The following is a 6,533-nucleotide window of genomic DNA, read 5'->3' on the forward strand; positions in this document are numbered from 1 at the left end:
TGATTGTGAAAGATGTACATACTAATGTGGGAGACTTGCAGGAGATGTTGTGTTGAATCCTCTAGACAAAGAATCTATTAAATGTTATAAGTCATAGAGTGTTTGATATTTGGGATTGTCTTTTCACAATCTGTAACTTCTTTCACAAAGCAGGGCGCCACAATGGATTGAAAGATTTGAAAAATATTTATGATAAAGTTCATGTTCCCGTTTGTTGGGTATTGGTGTTCAAAGTTGGATTAGGTAATAAAGGGGCTGCGCTTGCAAATAGCATTTCCAATTGGCTAAATGTGGCACTTCTATCAATTTATGTTAAATCTTCCCCTGCATGCAAGAAGACATGGACATCTTTCTCAAGGGAAGCTTTATATGACATTACAAACTTTCTTAAGCTTACTATTCTATCTGCAGTAATGCGTTGCTTGGAATACTGGTCTTTTGAAATGCTTGTTCTCTTCTCCGGTTTGTTGCCTAAGCCTGAACTTGAGATATCAGTTCTCTCCATCTGTCTTAGCACTCATGCAGTTGCATATATGATCCCCTTTGGCGTGGGTGCTGCTGTAAGTACACGAGTTTCCAATGAACTAGGAGCTGGACGCTCACGCACTGCACAGTTATCAGTGTGTGTCGGGGTTTGTATGGCAGTCAATGAGGCTCTTATGATAAGATATATTTTATTCTCTATCAGAAATGTATGGGGCTATGTTTATAGAAATGAAGTAGAGGTAGTTGAATGCATTTCAACCATGATGCCACTGCTTGTACCCTCAACATTTATGGATGCCATCCAAGGTGTTCTATCAGGTATTGCTAGAGGATGTGGATGGCAAACGTTGGGTGCCTATGCAAACCTTGGGGCATACTATGTGGTTGGCATGCCTATAGCTGTCATTTTAGCCTTTGCACTGCATGCTGGCGGCAGGGGACCTTCGGCATTTGAGCACCTGTTCTGTTGCTAAGAACATTGCGCTAACAAAGGAAAATCTTATCAAAAATTTATCACTGCTGCACAGAAAAGGATATATGGGAGCACCCAAAAGAAGTTGATCAGGTTTTGGTTAAATATGAGCGCCTTCAAAAATTTCGCATTCATACTCCAAGGTATGCACTTGTGAACAGAGATTACCCCTATTAAGAGTTGAACTACTTTGTGGAGTAAGGGATTTTGTTCAAAACCATGCATAGCGAATTATCAAGCCTTTTGTGGAAAAAACCAGTTTATGGAGATGATCACAGTGTCTATGGTTTAGTGGCCAATCTTCTGGCTTATCATATGTTTTCGAGCCTCTTACACTATTATGGAGGATTGAACTCGCGTTATCAAAGGCAAACAGAGCGAAAAGTTGTAGAAGGACAATGGGATTTCCAAGAGCTAAGGCCGCTGCATTACTTGTATCTTTTTGTCCGACAATATCCATATGGAGGAGGCGAAGGCAGATATGAAAAATGCAGTTCTGAAAGAGTCCAAGTGCAATGTCTGCAACATGAGATCACTGGAATAGTATGAACGCAATAGTATCAATGATTTGGTTGTCGCTAATTGAGTGACATCCTTGAATACTTGATCTGGTCATTAATTGTTTTTTTTCTTCAATTGAATGAACCTCCAAAGGGGTAATGTAAATGCATTAATTCTCAAATGGTTCGGTGATTCGACCTTCAAAAAAAAAGGTAATGAAGATGTTACTATATACACCTGCGCCATCCGAACAGGGTTCTTTTCGTTCAAGACTTCCGTTCTATCCTCGTAAACTATCTGAGCAATTTGAGGATAAAAGTTAAATGTAATTTAATGTGGACATCATGCACTTTTAAACAAGAACGAAATTTTAGGTCATTGGTTTGGCACCGACGTGAGTCATAATACAGATGGCGCTGAAGGAGTTAGGTTTAGCCTTTTGGATGATCTATATACGTCCACGTCCTCGGTATCATGCTAAATCGAATCCTCATGACCGTGAATGATGTTAAGGGGCGCATAAGAAAGGGCCTACAATTTATTTCTCCGGAGCCTACAGAATCGAGACAATTGGATGGCGGAGAATTCAAGTAGCAGACAACAAAACCAGTGAATCTCCATCTGGCGGTTCGTTTGCAACTCGTGCCTAACCTCATGATATCTTCCAAGCAGTAAATACTTTATCTGATGTGTTTTCTCAGAAAGGGAGTTCATTTGTTCATAATATATTACAGAGAAGATCTAGGTTGCTTCCAGAAGAAACAGATGGATCCTCGGCTTTACTTAATTCACCAGTTCATATCACAGCTCTGAAATTTGAGAATTAAATTAACCAAGTGCTTCATGGCCTAAAAAACAGAGTCTCAAGAAGCAGAATATAAGTTTCCCTATGAAGAACTATATTTCCTCTGTTACTTACAATACCTTGTTGCTGGGAGAATTCATACATCCAGCAGTCGAATGCCATGGTGCTGCACGAATAGTCAGAGGCTGTGCAATTTATATCAGAGAAACTGGAGCACTTTGCCAAATAGTGGTGACCGGAGTATACTCTTTAAATGTTTTCCTTTCTGCGCCAGTTATGATTCTTTTTATTTAAATTCATATTACAGTTTCAGGTGAAGATGATTTTTAGAGTTGGAAAGGGCTATTTTGTATACAGTAAGTCGAAGGCCTTAGCTGCGCTAAATGGTATGAGGATGGAAAACTCAAACAAACTGGAAACGATCTATGGTCTATCTCCTTCAGGTGTGAGGAGTATCTTGAGCAAAAGGTTATACCCACAGAAGGATCAAGACATTATTACTCATCTTCTGTGGATGGTCCAGTACGCAGTAAATTACCTTACATGGATGTTGTGGGAGGTTCCAAGAGTCCTTTAACAGAGGAGACAAGTTTTTCCTCAGGAGAGATATTTGTTGCAAGCAAACCTTTTCAAAACAATCAAGTGCTTAAGCCATGAACACTGATGATTATTTAGAAAACCAGAGAGGAAGAGTGTATTTTTTGGAATCACACAGCAGTTTCGTAGCGCGCTACGAAACTGCTGTAGGTGATGATTTTAAAAGCGCAGAGCAGCTAGTCTGACACGGTGAGCAGGAGTTGAGGAAAAGGAACAGCTGTTTATCAAGACCACCTACAGCACATCAGAAACCTGGCATCGTTCCATACCTGGAGTTATTAAAAGATTTGGGAACATGCTGCTATACTTTAGGAGAATGTTGGGAGACAGAGACCGTTAAGATAGGAGCATCTCTTCTGGTCAATTAATGAGCTATCAGCGCTCTTAAGCATCCTAAATCAGCATCCATTGCACCTGTAGCTCAGCCATATCAGATTAATTGGAGGAGGACAGCTGTCAAAGCATTCAAGAAAGCATCAAGCATACGAGGAGAATGAAATTAGTATTTTATTTTGATTAGGATAGTGTGTAATTATAGTTCAGCATATTTGTAATTAATGCATTAGTGAGTAGCATGTAGGAATAATTAATAACCACCTTCGAGGCTCCCCTCATGCTGGAGGAGGATGCTCGAGGTGTTTTAGTATGCTTGCCTATATATGGGCCAAGGTTAGATGTAGAAGGGGTTGGATTGTATATACAAAAACAGAGTTTTCTAGAGCTTATGAAAGGACTGTTACAGTAATGGCAAACAGGGTTTTTTTTCTTCCCAAGATTCTCAATGCATCTTTTTGTTCAAATGTGATGATGGTTTAGTTTCTTAATGTTCTTTTTACAGCCTTGTTATGGCACAATCCCTCAGAATTCATATTATATGCTCTGACTTCCTGTGTGCTTGATAAGCTGTGGGTTTTGGTGAAGCATGTTTGAACATCACTCAGAATTCATTTTTTAATGCTCTGACTTCCTGTATGTTCAGCAGGCTTTGATTTAGGTAAATTATGTTTGAACATCTGATGATGCAAAGAGCCTTGGCTTCTATGAGATGACTGTGATTTGGTTTATTAACTGTGAGAGACTCCATAGCCCAATGAAGACCAATCTGATGTATGTCCAACCAGCTATATTTTTATAAATGTGTGAAGAGTTAGCCCTCTAGTGTTTGAAGGATTTTGTCAAGAGTCGTGAGAGAGCCCTCTCTGATTAGGAAGGCTAATTCCTAATCTAAAGTATGGTCTGAAACAGTTACATGAGACCTTGCTTGGTTGCAGTCCTTAGTACTGGTTTTGTGATAACATTTTGGTGCGTCTGCCGGGAGCTTAAGATTGAATTTCTGAAGGTAGCAGGAGTTCAAATGATGTTCAAGGCTGCAAAACTACCTTGGCGACTCCACACAGCAAAGAACAAATTAGAAGGTGACTCCACTGCTAGAAGATCAGTAGCTTGATGAAGTTTCAAGATGGATTCCACTGCAAGAAAGAATGCCAGGTATGCTCCTATGAATCGGTCTCATATCCCTGGTTTTCCAAATCCTATGCCAAAGGTTGATTGGGTGGATGATCTTCCAATATTCAAAGATGAAAAGAAGGATGATGCTGCTCTCCATTTGGTTAAGTTTCACTTACATGTACGCAGTCTTAAGGTTCATTTCCCTGAAGATTGTCTCATGAGGATGTTTATGGCTACTTTAGAAGGAGAGGCATGGTCTTGGTATAAAGGTTTGGAAAATGATTCATTATCTTCTCTTGCTGATTTCCATGATGCGTTCTGTGAAATGTTTAAAGAATGTTATCCTTCTTTGTTGCTGCTCAAAGATTGCTGTAGGCATTCTTTGAATCTTATTCAGTGCTTGGAGGATTATTATGGTGATGATGAATTTACAGATGAAGAAATTTTAGAGGCTCTTCATGACAATGTTTTTCAGCACCAAGAAGAAGGTATAACACTCCATGAAGCGCCGCATGAAGAGCAACAAGAGTTTACCTGTGAAAACCATGTTTTATCCTTTGATATTGATGTAGAGATGCAGCAAATTTGTCAGCCTTCAGATCATAATGAAGACGGAATTAATTGCACTCAGCAAGAAGAAATATTGAAGGAAATTTTCTATGACCCTCAGGCAGAGGAAAAGCTTGCTCAATTTTGTAATTCCTTGCAGCAACTTACCCCAAATAATAATCATAATAGTGAGGAAAATTCCATTGTTTGTTGGAATGATTCAGAAAAGCAACTGGATAGCTTGTCAAATACAAAAGTGGATAGTACATCAGAGGAGTCTTGTGTGGTTGAGAATCAGGGGCCTGAAAATGAAGAGTGTTATCATGATCATTATTTTCAGCAGCTTTCTATGACAGAACACAAGGAGACTACGCTGGTTCCTTTCTCTTTCACGATTGAGGAACTGAACACGGTGGTTGAAAATCAGTTTGTACAGCTGGAAAGTTTCGAGAAAAGACAAGCTGATCATGTGTTCTGGGATCCTATAGCTGATTATATGGAAGAGTTTTACTCTCCAGTATTTCAGTTGTTCAAAGAAGATCAGAGACAATTTCAGTGGCAGCGGTCTTTACACTATCACATTGGTTCTGAAATCCGATACAGTCAGAGAAGATTTCAGTGGAAGCGGTCATTACACTATCATATTGGATCTGAACTCCAGGACAGTCAAAGAAATCAAATATCAGGTGAGGCAAATGATTGGCTGCATTGGAAATTTCACATTGATTGAGCTGAAGAAGTTGAAATGGTTAGGGTAGGTAGGTAGAGGTAATTGCAAATAAGCTCAAGTTCAACTGAGCATTTTTCAGTAGGTATAGTTCTCATTCTCCTACAGTCATGCTTGTCAAGAAAATTTCAGTTTGTCAAAATGGATAAGGCACTGGAGCTGCATGTTCTTAGTGTACCACAAGGGCACACTATCCCAAGTGGAGCCACTGTTATCACTGAAAATGCTGTAGTAAAATTTTTTTAGCTTGGCTTAAAGTCAGGGTATTTTCGCAGCGCCAGAATTCTTTTTAGCAGTTTCGCAGCGCTACCTGTTTGAGTGGTTTCGTAGCGTGCTACGAAACTGGGGATTTGTTTGAGTTTTCAGTGAAGGTCCAAATCCTAGCATGCTTATTGTACAGAGTTCTTCTTCCCTCCAGGAATGTTGATGAGAGCAGTGGCAGTATGTTCAAGGAGACACCTTATGATGATGCAGCTATTGTAGGATTGCCATCAAATACATTAAGGGAGTTATCTCTGAATTCTGGCTCATGGGTGATTGTGAAAGATGTACATACTAATGTGGGAGACTTGCAGGAGATGTTGTGTTGAATCCTCTAGACAAAGAATCTATTAAATGTTATAAGTCATAGAGTGTTTGATATTTGGGATTGTCTTTTCACAATCTGTAACTTCTTTCACAAAGCAGGGCGCCACAATGGATTGAAAGATTTGAAAAATATTTATGATAAAGTTCATGTTCCCGTTTGTTGGGTATTGGTGTTCAAAGTTGGATTAGGTAATAAAGGGGCTGCGCTTGCAAATAGCATTTCCAATTGGCTAAATGTGGCACTTCTATCAATTTATGTTAAATCTTCCCCTGCATGCAAGAAGACATGGACATCTTTCTCAAGGGAAGCTTTATATGACATTACAAACTTTCTTAAGCTTACTATTCTATCTGCAGTA

General features: G+C 39.4%; 1 pseudogene; it reads left to right on the top strand.

Annotated features, from left to right (window-relative positions):
* Positions 1-413: 413 nt before the first annotated feature.
* On the top strand, positions 414-959 carry LOC149205734 (protein DETOXIFICATION 16 pseudogene; annotated as a pseudogene).
* Positions 960-6,533: the final 5,574 nt, after the last annotated feature.

The sequence above is a fragment of the Pinus tabuliformis genome, chromosome 1_2, assembly GCF_031772625.1.
Source record: "Pinus tabuliformis cultivar Carrire ecotype Pingquan chromosome 1_2, CPIR1, whole genome shotgun sequence".
Lineage (NCBI taxonomy): Eukaryota > Viridiplantae > Streptophyta > Pinopsida > Pinales > Pinaceae > Pinus > Pinus tabuliformis.